Source organism: Olea europaea, chromosome 12 (assembly GCF_002742605.1).
Source record: "Olea europaea var. sylvestris chromosome 12, O_europaea_v1, whole genome shotgun sequence".
Classification (NCBI taxonomy): Eukaryota; Viridiplantae; Streptophyta; class Magnoliopsida; order Lamiales; family Oleaceae; genus Olea; species Olea europaea.
The window spans coordinates 18646013-18664073 of record NC_036248.1 but is presented as its reverse complement, the minus strand read 5'-3'; the positions used below and the strand labels follow the sequence as shown (position 1 = coordinate 18664073).

At 38.6% G+C, this 18061-nt stretch overlaps 1 pseudogene; it reads right to left on the bottom strand.

Annotated features, from left to right (window-relative positions):
• Positions 1-235: 235 nt before the first annotated feature.
• On the bottom strand, positions 236-14746 carry LOC111405971 (annotated as a pseudogene).
• Positions 14747-18061: the final 3315 nt, after the last annotated feature.

The following is an 18061-nucleotide window of genomic DNA, read 5'->3' as shown; positions in this document are numbered from 1 at the left end:
GTCCAACCCTAAGTAGAAGTCATCAATATCCACATATATTTGGTAAAAAAGAATAATCTTCTTTGAAAATATTCAAAAATGGGAGTGTTCAATTCAACAAAAATGTGCTATGGTCTCAGTTACTATTCGGGACAAAGTGGAAATGAATGCACAAAAGTTGATGTCTTGGATGCAAGAAAGTGTAGAAAATGGTATAAAGAAAATATAACTATATTTCATGTATCTTGATCGAAAAACCATTCAATCCATTTATAGATTGAATCACACATTCTCAAGAGTTACAACACTTTATATGTGTCTTTTGGAATTGAAAGTTGCTACATGTACGCTATAGTTTAAACTCTAGCCGTTCAACCATCTCACATGAACTCAAGTGTACAAATGGAATTACCATTTGGAGTTGAATTACATCAATTTAAATTGACAAAGCTCGAATAAAACCACTCAAAACTATTGGGCACCGAAAAGAGACATAGAAGTCACCTGGCAGCGCAGGTGCGCTAGCTACAAAACCCTGTCACAAAGCTGGACAATCCATCATTTCTCGCTATCGTCCCTCATTGATCCAGAGTAAATTAGACCAGACTTGGTGTAGCTACAACTTTAAAGACAAAGGAAAACTTAAGGCCTCTATCAACAGGTTCAAAATAGACAAAAGGAAAGATTAAAGGCCTCTATCAACAGGTTCTAAATTAAAAATCAAAACAACTTCGGCAAAATTTAAGGTTAAGGTGGTAACAGACAAACTTCCGACAGAACTATAAGAATGAAAAGACAACGACCGCTCAAGTGCTGCAAGAAATTAACGTATTAGGGAAATGTTTTGTCATAAAGGAAAAAGGTTGATTACATATCCATACATTAGAACATTTAGTTACAATAGCAACACTAAAATTTGAATTGAGTTATACACATTAGAAAGTTATGTGAACTTGAAAGCTATGAAAGATTGAAGCCACAACGCTGTCGAAAGCTATGAAAGATTCCTCTTGTGAATCCACATGGCTAGATCTTGGGGCACGGCTCTAATGCCACTAGTTGAGACTTGGAGTTATGCCCAAAATTAACGTCGAGGACTTGAGATGATCTTGAGGTTTATAAGGAAATTAGGCTGCTACTACTAGAAGTTTCAGACAAAACCCGAGTTCTCGACAGTTGCTTCTATATAATTGAGTACATACAATTATATAAATATTCTTGTTGAGGGATGTCAGGGTCGAAGTTTTTCAAGAATTCAAATGAGTTGGAGAATGAGGCAGTGATTCGTCTGACCTACTCAAGACTCCAAAGAATGTTTTAGTATTTAAACAACTAATTAAGAAGTCGACTTAGCAAGTAAACACAAACTCCCGATGGTGACTAAAATAGTAAATAATGTTGTTGATCAATGATCAGCATTAAAATAGTTTTATAGAGATGCTTGTGATGTCGACATGAATAAGATACTTCCATGTAACAAGCCAATTAGAAACAAAAATCAGAAAATTCCAATGCTTCTGATGGGTATCTTGAAGGGATATTACCTAATAGATTCCCAACTTCAAATACACCTGATGGATAATCCCAAGCAAGATAAATGACAGGATCATTATAATTTGGAAAGCCGCGGCCGACAACCATAGAGACGTGAATTTGAGTTGTGCTCTGGGTCGGCCACAACATTTTAACACCCCTAAGCACTATAATGGGAACTGAGCTTGAGGATCTGAGACTCCATGAGGATAAATCATTAGGTTATGGAAGCTCGATATTCCTTGGAAGGAGTGGGGTTTCTTTCAAGTAACAGTGCAAAAACGATAAATATTTAACTTTCGATAAATGAACTCAAAGAGGTGGCTAAAAGGATGCATGTAGCCGACATTAAATTTATCTTGAACAATGCTTAGTTTGTTGGTGTATGGGCTCAATTATGCGAGCTCCCTTTATGTGAGAAAAAGAAGTTCGCAATGGCAACTGATGCTACCAAAAATCGTACCTGTTGATTTTTCGAGCTTGAGGACTTTGGATGAGCAAGATCGTAGTCTTCCAATACCTGAAACAAAGGCAACGAGGTGTGTTTTTGTCGCCCCTCCGATACTTAAGTCAGACAGGGAATTTATACGAGGATGTACACTGAAATTGTATGTAAAAGCATATCTGAATAATGGACTTGGGTCATGTATTTATAGAGGTAAGTAGTGTATTCCTAGTAGGATTGAATTAGTTGGATGTTTTTATTCAATAGAGTCCTACTTGAGAAGAGTATTTTATTTATAATATAATTGCATGACCAATGATGCTATTGTTGACATAGAATTTTTGTGGACGTAGGAGTCCTGGGTTGAGATGTTTGAGTTATATTAGAGTTTGTAGAAGGTAAGACTTCTTATGAGCTAGACAAAAGGGGAGTTCAGTATGAAGGAAATAGCTCAAGGACTTATGAACCCAGTATATCAAAAGGATGCTCGAGGACTTATGCCCGAGGACACCACCGACCAAATCACGATGATGCAAGTCGCCACTCCTCGGGTGTATTACCCCGAGAACTATGTGCCCCTAATATGTGATGAGCAAGACCCAGTGAGTCCATGGGAAAATCACCTTGGGAGGTTGCCAAAAGTGACTACATCACTGGCCCCCGTACATCCATGTCAGAGGCTTGCGCGATATGCAAGTTTCTGGAATGAGATGCACAAGCATGTCGGGTGATGGGTATGCTCATGCCAAGATAAGGGCGTGCTCATGCCAAGGTATAGGCATGTCAAAGCTTAGAGGTCAGGAAGCTCATGCCAAGGAGTGGTCATGCTCATGCCTAGAGATTGTCAAGCTCATGACAAGTTGATAGGCACTCTCGATCCCTGCCTTATTAAAAATTTGAAGGGAACGAGCGAGCTCGACCCCAATATTGTCAAAATTTTAAAAGAAAATTATGCACAGACCTTGTTTAAAAATTTTAAAGGAAGGAGCTCGACCTCAAGCTCATTAAAAAATTTTGAGAAGTTTAGACCATGACCTCGTCAAAAATTTTGAAAGAGGAGAGCTCGACCTCAAACATATTTTAAGGTAAGGGATGGATCCCTACTTTATTTAAAATTTGAAAAGATGGGCTAGAGCTGAAACTTCGTTAAAATTCTGAAAAGAATGAGCTCGACGAATAAACAATAGTTCATACAGGAGACATAGCCCGAGCTTAATGTGTGATAATTATCCCGAGCCCTTGTGGCTGGGATTTGATAATGCATTGAGCTCGAGGACGGACCTTGAGCCCAAAGTGAAATAATATCCCGAGCCCTTGTGGCTGGGATTTGGACATTGAATTGAGCTCGAGGACGTAGCCGAGCCCAATTTAAAAATAATATCCCGAGCTTTGTGGCTGGGATTTTCACATTGAATTGATCTCGAGGACATAGCTGAGCCCCATTTAAAAATAATATCCCGAGCCCTTGTGGTTGGGATTTTGACATTAAATTGAGCTCAAGGATATAGCCGAGCCCAATTTAAAAATAATATCCCGAGCCTTTTGGTTGGGATTTTGATAATGAATTGAGCTCGAGGACAGGCCCCGAGCCCAATGTGAAATAATATCCCGAGCCCTTGTGGTTGGGATTTTGACAGTGAATTGAGCTCGAGGACATAGCCCGAGCCCATTTTAAAAATAATATCCCGAGTCGTTGTGGCTGGGATTTGATAAGGTCAGCTCGAGGACAAGCCCCCGAGCCCAACATGAAATGATATTAGGAGCTTTATTCCCATGGATTTGAGAATAGGTTGAGCCTCACAAGCTCGAGATAGACCGTGGTCGGGTTTTTCACTTGATGTGCGGGACTTGGATGTGCTTACCCGTGGCAAGGCTTAGAGTACCTGTGCGGGATAAGGCTTGAAGTACTTGCTCGGGGTAAGGCTTTGAGTGTTTGCGAAGAACAAGGCTTTGGTACCTGCTCATGACAGGGCTTTTAATGGTGCCTGCTCGTGACAGGGCTTTGGTACTTGCGCATGACAGGGATTGTTTGATGCCTACTCGTGACAGGTCTTTTTTGGTGCCTACTCGTGGCAGGTCTTTTGATGGTGCCTGCGCATGACAGGGCTTTTGATACTTGCGCGAGACAAGGCTTTTGTGCCTCTGCATGACAGGTCTTTTTTGGTGCATGCTTGTGGCAGGTCTTCTTTCGTGCCTACTCGTGGCAGATCTTTTGATAGTGCCTGCACGTGACAAAGCTTTTGATGCTTGCGCGAGGCAAGCTTCGGTGCCTGCGCATGACAGGTCTTTTTTGATGCCTGCTCGCAACAAGTCTTTTTCAGCGTATTCCTACTGGAAGAAAACATGTGTCGTGTGGTTCCAACTCTCTTTATATAAACTTTTCTACCTTCTAGAGACAAAATAAGTTCATAGGTCTTGTCAAAATAACTATCTAAGTAAATAAGAAAATGCATAGAGCGTACTAGCCCAAATAAAGGTAAACTAACTAAAAAAGCATAGGGCATGCAAACCCAAGTAAACTAAACTAAACAAGCCAAAATGGAAACAAAAATAAAAATAAAAATAAATCCTAAGCGATCATCAATCTTCGCTATGCTCGACCCCAACCTCTATCAGTTCTTCTTCAGGGACAATTTTTTACTGGTTCTCGAGCTCGAGCTCAGGGGTCGATACTTGCATGACATCAGTGCTCATTCCCTGAACACAAGTAACATAGCATTGCCTTGCTGCTTTCTAATCACCACGCACGATCCCTGTACCGTCACTTATTGGAAACTTCATAACAAGATGAAAGGTAGATATAATGACCCTGATTTTATTGAGCAGTGGTCTCCCGATGATGGCATTGTAGGCCATCGAAGCATGGACTACATAGAAGGGAGTGACTTCTGTCACCTGCTTTTGCCTTGAGCCCAATGTTAGGGAAAGATCAACGATTCCTTCCGGGATGATTGTTCCACCCTCAAATCCCTGGAGCGGTGTTTTGACTGTCTTGAACTGGTTAACAGAAATACCCATCTTCATGAAGGCCTCTTGGGATAGCACATTGGCCGCACTTCCATTGTCAACCAAGACCCTCCTTACTTCAAAGTTGGCGATGATGGCAAATATGACTAAGGCATCGTCATGGGGGTATGATATGTCTTCTGAGTCCTTCGATCCAAATGTGATATCTTTCATGTCGTTGGGAGCTGTCATTTGTATGGAACTGTGTCGTCGGGCATATTGTTTGCACCCACTATTTGAATCTTCTCCCGAGGCAATCCCCCCAATTATAAGGTTGATGGTACCTGTTGTTGGTTGGTTACCTCCCTCAGATTCTGTTGTCTTCCCATTGTTGCGATCATTCTTGGGACGCTTGTCATGCCTGATATGCTCCTTTAGGAATCCTCTTTTTATCAAAGCTTCAATCTCACGTTGCAATGTAATGCAATCCTATGTAGTATGCCCATGGTCACAATGGTAGTCATAGTACTTATTCTTGTCCCTGGTCTCAGGGGGAGACCTCAACCTCGGTGGCCACTTGAACTCCTTCATATCTTTGATTTCCATCAATATGTTCGACCTAGATGTGTTCAAATGTGTAAGTGTTGGTGGTGTGCCTTGCTTCTGCTTTCCTCTGGCAAGGTCTTGCTGTAGATACAGCTCAAGCTGCCTCTTATGCTCGACCCCACCATAAGTCGGACCAACTCTCCTTGGATTCAATGTTTCTTCCATATTAATGAATTTCTCTCCTCGGGTCAGAAGCTCGGTCACTGACTTTGGGGGAGTTTTTGACAAACTCATCTTGAATGCTTCACATCTTATAGCATCAGTGAGGGCAAAAACTGCTGCTATGATATGAAGATCGGGGATCTGAAGTCTTTCTTTATTAAACCTCTTCATGAAGTCACATAGGGTTTCATTCTGCCCTTGACGAAGTTGCATGACGGAAGCCGCTGTTTTTCTAATGCGCTTACTACTGGCAAAGAAGGCAGAGAACTTATCAGCTAGCTCTGAGAAAGAGGCTATGGAATTGGACTCTTAAGGTTGAGAACCAATCCCTGGCTGCGTGGGTCAATGTTTGAGGAAAAGCTTTGGACATCCCCTGGTCTGGGGCAACTTGCAAGTTCATGACGTCGGTATAGATATTGAGATGGTTGATAGGGTCGGTAGGTCCATCAAATTCTTTTATACGGGGTACTTAAATCTGTCCGGTAGGGGGAATGATAATACCTCAGGAGTGAACGGGGTGTTAGGGATAAAACCCGTTGGCCCCCGAGCATTCCTATGTAGGCCAGCTGTAATTCTTTCTTGAATGATTCGGGCAATCTCACTGGAATCCATGGCGACCGATCTCGAGCCCGAGGCCATATTGCGAATTCCCGAGGTTCCCACTCTGCCAGTTGCAAGGTTTGGTGGTCGGGCTCGAGCATCAGCCATAAAACCACTATGCTCTGCCTGCGCTGGTGACGAATGTGAATTTCTTTGACTCAATAGTTGCGTGAGTGTGGCCACCTGCTGACGGAGCTCTTCAAAGGCTTCGGTTGTAACGACCGTCGGGAGAGGTGCTGGCATCTCTGATAATTCTTCTTGAGGGACATGATGACCTTCAGGAGGAGGGGGAGGATCCGGAACGGATGAGCTTGCTGGAGGAAGACCTGAACGTGTGTTCACCATGGCTTTTGGTAGCGTTTCCCACAGACGGCGCCAATGATGCTACCAAAAATCGTACATGTTGATTTTCCGAGTTTGAGGACTTTGGATGAGCAAGATCGTAGTCTTCCAGTACCTGAAATAAAGGCAACGAGGTGTGTTCTCGTCACCCCTCCGATACTTAAGTCAGACATGGAATTTATATGAGGATGTACACTGAAATTGTATGTAAAAGCGTACCTGAATAATGGACTTGGGTCATGTATTTATAGAGGTAAGTAGTGTATTCCTAGTAGGATTGAATTAGTTGGATGTTTTTATCTAATAGAGTCCTACTTGAGAAGAGTATTTTATTTATAATATAATTGCATGACCAATGATGCTATTGTTGACATAGAATTCTTGTGGACATAGGAGTCCTGGGTTAAGGTGTTTGAGTTATATTAGAGTTCGTAGAAGGTAAGACTTCTTATGGGCTAGACAAATGGGGGGTTCAGTATGAAGGGAATAGCTCGAGGACTTATGAACCCAGTATATCAAAAGAATGCTCGAGGACTTATGCTCGAGGACACCACCGACCATATCACGATGATGTAAGTCGCCACTCCTCAGGTGTATTACCCGGAGGACTATGTCACCCCCGAGGACTATGTGCCCCTAATATGTGATGAGCAAGACCCAATGAGCCCCTGAGAAAATCACCTCGGGAGGTTGCCAAAAGTGACTACATCAGCAGCAAATGATCTTCATGGATGCGGACAAGCTTTCGTAGTCTTGAACGAGCAGAAACTTGATTGGAACATGTTAGCGTTGATGACGGGGCCATCTTTCATCAAGAATATGAAGTACTGGCCCACCCACATCAATTCCAGGTTTCTAGTATGTGATACTGATGCAACTCTGGAAATTTCATGAGAAAAATGATCATTGTTGAGGTGAAATTTGGGTTATGGCTCATTACAAGGTTAAAATCTTCACCATAAAAGGAAACAAAAAGAAAGTCAAAATCCCTTTCATCCGGTATTGCATCACTAGCATCTAGATTCAGACTGTTGTCAACAATACCACACCTGTTGTAGCCTAATATAATCTTGAAATAATCACAGATTTTCTCCAGTCTTATAATTTGTTTCAGAAAAGTAGTATCATTTTCTTCTATGTTTACCTTAACAGGGTAACACTTCAAAGAGTATTCGACAGAAATACTGAGAGTGATGGAGATAGGCTTTCTCAAAGAACTGCACGAGATTATGAAACTAGCCGAGCGGATGACCTATTTCCCAACACGTTCAACACATGAAACTAGCTCCAGAAGTTTACTCTTGCAAGATGATCATTTGTTTTGATTTGTTTTCTCCCAGGTATGCCCGGTGTACATGTATTGGTTACTTGCCTTTGATTTCCCGGGTATGTCCGATGTACTTGTAAATTAATTTTGATTTATGGAATTTCACATTTACCGATTAAAAAAAAAATGTGATCCCCCGAGTAAGAAAGGGTAGTTTGGCCTGTTTTCTGAAGAAACGGTGACACTGGGAGTTGGAATCCCATAATGCAAGTGCAACATCAGATTTCGTTTTATTAGTAAAACCAAAGGTCAAAAGTATCAACTTCGCTTCCCGGCTTAACGTTACAAATTGATCAACCCTATGAGCTGAATGATAATTCAAAATTTAATGATGAAAATTAAAAAATACAGCAAGAACAATCAATTCCAGCAGAAGTTAGTATAATGAGGGATGATTCTTCGAGTGTATTAGCAGGGCACAAAAGAATTCAAAATAATTGCAGCAAGAGAAGAAGGATACCTCCAGTAGCAACAAGTTTCTCTACACACGCAACAATATGCTTTCCATACGTATACTTCTTGAGAGCACTTAAATGAACCCTTATTCGGTTAAGAATCAGCTCAAGTTGCTGATCATCACAAGTCTCCAGCATCTTTTGTACAACATAGTTCGCAAACTGATCTTTCATCATTACCTGATTCCAAAAAGAATACGCCCCCTCTCAGAGTTTATTTAAAAAATACACCAATTTGTTTTTACAACTGGATTGAATGGCTTTTATGTCCATGTTATAACTGTGATTTAGTGGTTAAAGATATCACAATAAAGTAGTTGAATGTTCCTCTCCAATATGCCCTCCTCCTCACCCCTCCAGTAATCACCCCCACCCACCCCAACCACAAGAAAAAAATATAATAACAACAACAACAACTCAGATGGAATATCTTTTATTTGCAATCAATTTTACTGCTCGACACCACCACTACATTGAAGGTGGACAAAATTTCGAATATCACATATATAGTAAAAAACAAAACATATGCAACCAATTAGAAGGTGAAGCTAAAGGACATTCAGAGTATTAGTTGGATTGATAAAAGCATGAAAAATAAAGGGGAGAAATTAATTAAGTTCAGGATAAAATAAGAATCCAAATCAACCTGGACATATGCTAGGTTTTATCATTACATTTTCTAAATATATTACAAACCTGAAGCGGCTCATTTTTGTCAGTGGAGCCAAGAATCTCATTTACCAAAGTCTGACGTTCTCCCAGAGTTCCAAATGATAAGCATTTCTCTATGACATTGGACGCGAACTTCTGCTGGCTCATTGCAGCAATCTTCCCAATTAATTGATTAATTATAGCTGAACGCTCCTGTGGTTTTCCGTGCTCCAGTACGTGCTGTTACAACATATGGCAGAATCAAATGACTTGGTTAACAAAATACAACAAATCAAGAAATATGAAGGGCTCCAATATGGATAACAAGAATGCCATGTACGAAGATGATATCAAAAGACAACTGAATTATTTAAACCTATGTTGTCCCCTATCCTTCACACTTCTAAGAAATATATTTCATGATACAAGCTTCCAGAAGATCTTGCACACCTGAATAACATAGTTTCCATGCTGATCTTCTGCTAACATGCAAACAGATTGCAAAATCTCGTCCATCACCATGCTCTGGGTTTGGGGATCGTGGAAGTGCTCCAGGACTCTCTAAAAATTGAAGACCAAGTTATAATGTCGCAATCTTTCCATTGGTATTCCAAGTTATAAAAAAATATATATCACTTGTTTGGTAAATGGACTAGAAAGTATTAAGGACACGGAAGTTAAATTTTTGACCATGTTATTGTATAATCCTGTTCACTAGTGTGCAACAAACACGTAAATAGTACATAAATGCAGCTAGTTTCTTTACCTGTACCACACGACAGCCATATGGATGAGTGGACATTGTCACAATTTGATGGTAAAATGTTGTAACAATAAACTCAATGACACTTTCCGGAACACATTCAATACATTTTTGTATGACGTGATTCCCATTCTGATCGCGTGCACAGCACATAACATGACCATCAACCTCTGCAACAATTCTACTCTGCTGGTCCAACTCGATAACTTCTATTGCCTGGATAATCAAAAGATGAGTCAAGCCAAAGTTATCAAGCATCAAGGACTCTGTATCATCTTCGTATACGATTACATTTTTTGCATGCTAAAAGAAGCGATTTCACAGTCTACAGTTTAGTCTTGATTAATATACTGACTCAACCAAGAATACAAGTGAGTATTAAAACCTGCTTTAAGACCAAAAGGCCAATTATCAAAATTGACAAACCACCTAAAATTTTATAGAGCAGATATATTTATGATTGTCCAGATATGGTGATACTTGTATGCTAACTATTCTTACACCTTTTGTACTCTTTTTTTTTTCTCACGGCTCTACTCGGACAACTCCATGAAAAAAAAAAAAATGAGTGTGAAGTATTGAGAAAAATGGACCAAATAGGAAAGGTTATAGGATAAAAATAATCGATAGCATTCTTCAGGCAATTGGACTAACAAATGATTCTCCTGTGAATTGATGCAGTTAACATGTTTCAGGAGACACATATTATCCAGAATCATGAAACATATGTCATCAGACACCATGTCGAGAACCATTAAAGAGCTGGACTTCCGGAAAATTAAGAAATGTAACACAGCATATAAATTATTGACTACAGATGTGAAAAGTGTACAAAACAGAGAATAGTTATTGAATTTTTAAGATTTAAAAAACACGTCAGGTCCCATAGACATCATAGGTTAGGTGCAAGATCTAAATTACCTTTTGGATTACTCGGCAACCATACATTTGGAGGCTAAGGTTTAGGACATGCCCAGTTAGCTGCTCAGCTAATTGTCTAATCTGTGATGCGCTTCGATGCTCAAAAAACTGAAAAAAGAATAAGAACCAGAAAATATGATGACCTCTTATGTTCATGCCAATTAATTTACATAGATACTTCATAACACATGAATATCCCAAAAATATGTATAAAACGTCAGACATCAGATTTTGAAATTCCATACCTTCTGGATTACATAGTTACCGAACACATCTGTCATCAGGGAAAGTCCATGGGGCATAATTTCATGGAAGACCATGTTCTTCTCTTGTACACTGGCAATTTCAAGCTTTTGTTGGATAAACCGACTTCCATAATGATCTGCACTGCAAAGTAAAGGTTTTCAATAACTTGTAAGGTTTTAGAAGGGGGTCAAACAAATTTAGAAGTCCTCTTCTGAAATATATACCTGAACTCAACAACATGACCAGCAATCTCTGCAAGCTCGAAACAATTAGTTTTATTGCTCTTGAACTCATACAACAAAGAAGATGCAAAACTTTCCTCTAAATTACCCCCCATAAAAATGTCAGGTACATTCCTCAACCCTGCAGGAAAATGCACGACATGTTCCCCATGCCTGACAGGATTACTAGATCTGAAAGAGAGATTACAGATAACTGGGTCCCCTATTGGGCTTCCAGGATATGACATACCATGAGCAAATTCAGCGTTTCCATAGAAACCATGATTCAGATTACCGGTTTTGCCGAAAGCAAGGTCGTATTGCGACTTCTGAATTAAAGCTTCAAGGTAAGGTTTCTGCAACCCAAGCAACTCCATATGTGATCTCAAGTACTGAAGATATGACAGGTCAATCAGTGCCATATGTAAAGCATGTTCTGCACTATGATTTCCAAGTCTACCCAGATTCTGCAGTAGCATATAAATTAGGTCCTAAACTCAAGCCTCCTTCCATTGCTCTAGAGTTGATTGCAGAGCCAATCACAGTACCAGTAGTAATGTTCTCAACCAAATATGGAAAGTTACCACCACCAAGCTGATTTCCCAACATGGATGGTGATGAAGGATTTATAGAAAAACCACAAGAGCTATTGTTTGATAAAGATGAATTCAGACCATTACTAAGATACTGAGATGATGGACTTCCTCCACTATTCAGAGTAGGCATAGATGACCCTTTTGATAATAAATTTTCTGAGGATATAGCTAGATTATAATATTGCATCATTTCAGACATATTCAAGTACGGACTGTTCTTGATTGCAGATCGATCACTTCGCGAATGGAACAGGGTCTGACGAGCATCAATCTCATGATGAATCTGAGAGGTTGGATGCTTCCCTTCATCCACCATGCTACTCGCGGACAGACTAATTCCAGACAAAGCAGTAACTAAATCGGCAGAGTGGCTAATATTAGGTGAAAAAACATCACATGACATAGAAATATTCACATTTGTCTTATCCACTGAGCTCATCATTTCACCTTCAACGGGAGGGATGGGAAGAATAGGAGCTCTAGCAATAAGTTGAGGGTCAGAAGTAGCAGTTCTTGACAAAGAAGTAGCTAAAGAAGAGGCATACGTATGAGGAGCTAATGGTTTAATGCTTTGCAGTGATTTATCATTTTTGCCAGAATAAAATGCATCCAATGATTCTATCTCATGATGATTGGCAGCATGTGATTCAGAAGATTCATCGTTTTCAAATGCATGGCTGGCAGGGCAAGATGGAGGTCTACAAACAGATAATGTATTACTCGTATCATCCTGCATCATTATCAGAGTCTTAATTCAAGAACCAAAATCAGAAGAGATGACACAAAAGTTTTATGAATTTGAGTACAAACGAACAGCTCACAAAACCTATCACAATTTTAAAATAAAAAACACAGGAGATTCGACCACAACAAAATCAAATTACATGCAATATTATTTTTTGTTAAGATCATAACTTCAGATAGAAATTTTTTATTCTTTGAATTAATACATCTAGTCAGCATGAAGGTAGCCCCTTATGAAATCATGGATGAATATTAGTATTAGAATCTTGAAGAACCTTTCTAGAAAAGACTTTCACATTCATAAACTTTCTATTCCTTGTCCAGAAAATACCTTTAATGGCATTTAATATGATAATGTGCATACATACTTTGTTGTTTGATTGCTGTGAAGGGATAAATATTTTCATGTGTTTACTAACAAAAGCACGTAGACTTGTTACTTTTTTAAATGTTCAATATCAGTTTATGCAACCTTAATTGACCCTATCTAATCAAACCCAAAAGCATAATATTGGCCCCTTAATCCAAAAGATAGCATTCAATGCACCGAAGAGTCTGCAAGTAAAAATATTATCACTTTACTGAACAAAGGTTTTTTAGACTTCACTTCCTCTCCTAAACTGCCAAGCAAACACGAGGGATAAAATATCTCTTGCTTGCAAAGCTATTGCTATTGGGATAAAAATTGTTTTAGTTCAATTCATTGCCTGCTTCGAGAGACCCCACTTTCACTCGACCAATAAGTGACACCACATTAAGAGCATTTTTGAAAGCACCTTCTCAGCACCTTTGATATAAAAGCGGCATGACATTTTTATTAGCATGCTAACAGTGATAAAGATACTGACAATTTCATTAACAATAGATAAGAATTACTTATTAATGTGAAAACTGCAAAACTCATGGCAAATATATTAAACTTGAAGAAACAACAGAGAATATTAACAATTGAGTTTATGACAAAAATTTACATTTTTTCTGCTCAATGATCTGAAAAATATTTATGCGCATAACATAAATGGTTGCATTTTTGAAACTATCACCATATAGTCTCCAGTGATTGAAATGTAGTTGCACGAATAATGTCCAGCCTAAAAAGCATAAATCCAGTAACATGCGTCCAATAACAAGCACAAGATATTATTAACCTTCAACAAAAAAGGGATGGCACAACCAATGCTGTAAAAGAAACGAAATTTTTAATTTTTTTCACCTGAATGATTCCTCCAATTCTCTTCTGCTTACTCACTAATCCCAATCCCGGGAAACCAATCAATCCATCACCACTACAATCCTTTTGTTGTGCCACCTCCAATTTACTTTCACCTTTTCCTACTCCAAGCTCTGGCTGCATGGAGAAGAGTGATTCCCCTCCACCAAAGCCATCCCTACTCACTCTCCTCCTATCCCAAACCTCGGAGCCCCCTCCTTCCCCAACTGCACCCTGCAAACGCTGAGCAAATTGCCAGTCCTCTTTGGATAACAACGGGTGTGGGAGGCGTGGGTTCAGTTTTGCATTCTGGTAGTAGTACGAAATGTAGGATGGATCAGACCTCAGCTCCTCCTCCAAACCGCCACCGATGCTAAATAGGCCCGTGCTTAAGGATCCCTCCACTGTGGGTGGAGCAGAACCGCTGCGTAGAAGGCTGAGCTCTTGATTACTTGAGTCTAGCTGAGCTGAATTCTCCCTCAGCAACGTGGCCAGCTCTTCGCTGTAATTGTTGCTGCTCCCCCTACCGGTCGATCGAATTCCCATTTCCGATATCATATTCGAGTAACTATCTGTAACCATTTTACATACACTATATATGTATATATCCGACCGTCATAAAAAGAAGCAAGAAAAACTTAAACTAATTCGTAAAAACCCATCTCGTAAACCTCAGAAAAAATTACAACCTGTAACTTGAACTAGCAAAAAATACACTAAAATGTCCCCAAGAATAATAAAAATCCAGTCTTTTATGCATACCCCAGTTAATCTTATTAACGAGATATAAAAACTTTCAAGACAAAATTTAAACAGCAAGAATAAATTTGGTTCTTCCCATACACGTGCTTGTTCCTATATTTTTTTTTTCTAAATGGGTGTCGAATTTTTCTGAGAGTGAAAGGGATCGGAGTGAAAGCGGGTGATCTTTGACGAGACGGAGCATTTATGATAGAAAGAGAGCGCGGAATTAGAGCGAGCGAGGAGCAAGGTGGCGTGGGGTGATAAGCGTATTTCAAGTGAGCTGGTTTTTGTGGTGGCTACAAGGGTTTGTATTGATAATTCTACATGTACATTATTGTATTTATAAAGGTGTTTATAATATACAGGTGAAATTTCATGATTGGACATGTAAACAACCCTTCAATCATAAAATTTCACATGTATGTTATAAACACCCTTATAATAATCATAATTTACATGTAACATAACGTTAAATTGCCTCGATTTGGATATTTTTGAAAAAAAATTATATATATACGGAAATGATCTCTTAAACACTAGTGCTTAACATGTGTTTAACTTATGTTAAGCACTAGTGACATGACACACCATTTAATTGATGAATAAGTTAATGGTAAATCTCATGTATATTATGATTCACCAATTATATAATGCGCAATGTCATCTGTGCTTAACATAAGTTAAGTATCGGTGCTCAGAAAATCATATATATATACACTTGTCTAGATATTTACTGTTCAAAATCCCGTTTCTCACTTTTGCCATATTGGATTTATTCACAGCAGAATACATATAGCCCAAATACATGTAACCCAAATATAATCACAAAAATACGTGGTCATGGAAGCAAACCCAAACTCGCCCCCACAAACCTTTGCTCTCTCTCGAAGAAGCTCTTCTCTTTTCTTTGCCGAGATAAAACTCTCAAATCTGTCGATCAAAAACCTGAAATCTTTCGTATAGAATAATAAACCCCTGTCTCCACGATCGAATGAAATTGAAGAAGGTGTCAAAATCTACAAAACAACTTCCTCTATCGACCAAAGAAGTTCCTGTATCGACAATTGATGAGTGCTCTACACTCATGATATTTATTTCACCTAATTTGTTATTTTGCTACTCTTGAGAGTGTTTTAGAACGTTTTAATGTGTGTTTTGATGCTGTAATGTAGATTGATGAAATTAGAGGAATTAAGCAAAAGTTGGCAAAATTGGAGAGAATGGGCAAAATTGTAAAAGATTCAAAGTTCGGAGAATAAAATATAAATAATTCAAACTTGTATCGAACCTTGCCATGAAGATCCGAGAGTGTTAGGAGTCAATTGGATGAGGAAAGATGTCAAAGGAATCAAATTTAGGCAAAATGTGATCACAATCAATTTACAATCGAAAAGTTATGCTCCAGAATTTGATTCTCATATTGAGACCTATTTTTGATATAGCAAATGAGCGAATTGGAAAACAATGTTTGAAGAAAAGTTATAGCCCTTTGAGTTACCTTTCCAACGCATCTTGAATCACCTCAATCGGACATCGGATGAAGAAGTTATGGCAAAAATACTGAAAGAGGCGAAAACTACATTTTCCACTCGAAGTGGGCGCCATGGCGCGCCCAAGATGCTGAAAACAACAGTGAACGCGACACCGCAGTGCCCATCTTGGGCGTCGAGGCGCCGCCTGTGCAAAAAAATGGGATTTTATATTTATAGAATCTTTTCTTGGCCCAACTCAACCTTAATTCGTCCAATAATTTCAGGATACTATAAACCACACAATTTGAAGGAGCCAAAAATTGAAGACACCAAAAGGAAGGAGGAACAACATCAAGGAAGAAGATTGAAAATCTACCCAAAAGATTAGTTTTTTCTATCCTTTTCCTTATATTGTTTATTATAATTTGTATGATTTTCATTTATTACATCATGAACTAAACAAATTATCTAGGGGTTTGATGTAACTGAATCGAGATTATGGTTTGATGATTTTATAATTATTTCTTTGATTTTTCCACATATTTAATTGTGTCATGATTTTAATACTTTCAATTACTTGATTAATGATTGATTGAATAAATGCTAGTCAATTCCGGCACTCGAGAGAGGGGAATTTAGGCATGATCATAAGATTGACACAACATAGATTTTATGGGTTTCGAGAGAAAGTGTAAAATCTATGAAGCTTACTTTATAAAAGAATCGGGACTTTTATAAATTCTTGATTATCAATTCGGAATAGAAATATTGGAATTGGAATCTATGATTATTTTCTAGCTGGCACTCGAGAGAGGGGAGAGGAATATATTAGGATTCTTGCTTTTAAATATGGGAAAATTAAATGGAATAATTGAAAATCGTTAAATCATAATTGAGAGTAAGGTGAAATCAATCCCAGGCCTTCTCATACTGATAATTTGCATTCATCAACTTTGTCACAACGAATCACATTACATTAGTTTAACACAATCATTCAATCATCAGTTCATCTGAATAAAGTAGTAATTACACAATTATAGTACTTATTAAAAATTAAAATTACAATCCTTGTGGGTTCGACACTCTTACTTCAGTATTATATTACAAAACTTGACACTGTACACTTGCGATATAATTTCACGTTGCATAAAACATGTGGCAAGTTTTTGGCGCTGTTGCCGGGGATTGTTAATTTGATTTTTACTAATATTATTACCAAGTAATTTCTATTTTAATTTAGATTTCTTTTATTTATTTTTTTGATTTTTTGTTAATTTTGGCTATCCACCCTGATCATTTTTGGTATTCTTTCCAGGAACTACCCAATAATATATGCATGTTTCTAACATTGGCAAGAGAGCATAGCAATTGAAATAACTAATCTCAACATGAATACAAATGACGTGGTTGTAGAAAATGTCTTCTGTCAGATTTGCTGGGAGATGCATTACACCGAGTACTGTTGGCGTACACCTATGAACCCCCATACAGTAAAGGCTGTAAGGTTTATACATTATTTAAGATGTTGACAAGAAGCGATTGACAACTCTGATGAAGACTATATGCCTTTGGAAGATTATGCACCTGACGATTGGGATGAGGACATCATACTTACGGGAAAAGGTCCTCCTATGTTGAATGAGAGGATGATTGCAAAGTACTACAATAAACTGGCCAATTTGGAAGAGAGCAAAATATCGATTGGAGATTGGAGTTACTGGAGTGAATTGAAAAGGTGGAAATGCAATCCACTCGAAGGGGTTAAAAAGAAAGATTCCTCGTTGCTTGTGGATCTTGAATGTGGATCAATCGATCAATTCGAAAAAATTTCAACGATCGTAGAAGAGCCTGAAGCGAATGATAACTTGATCACAAAGGAACCAAACAAAGATGTAGAAATCAATGAAGATAAAAGCAACATAAATTCGTTCGAATTTATTGATGGTAGAGAAATTGATTTTGTGATTAAGTTTTGAAGAAGTTGAAATCTACATTGTTAAGTTTGAATCGGATGGCCTAAAATGATCCTATTACATTGAAAAGGACAACGATGAGATCTGGAAAAACAAAGAAGAGTGGAGCAAAGTCAAAAGAAGAA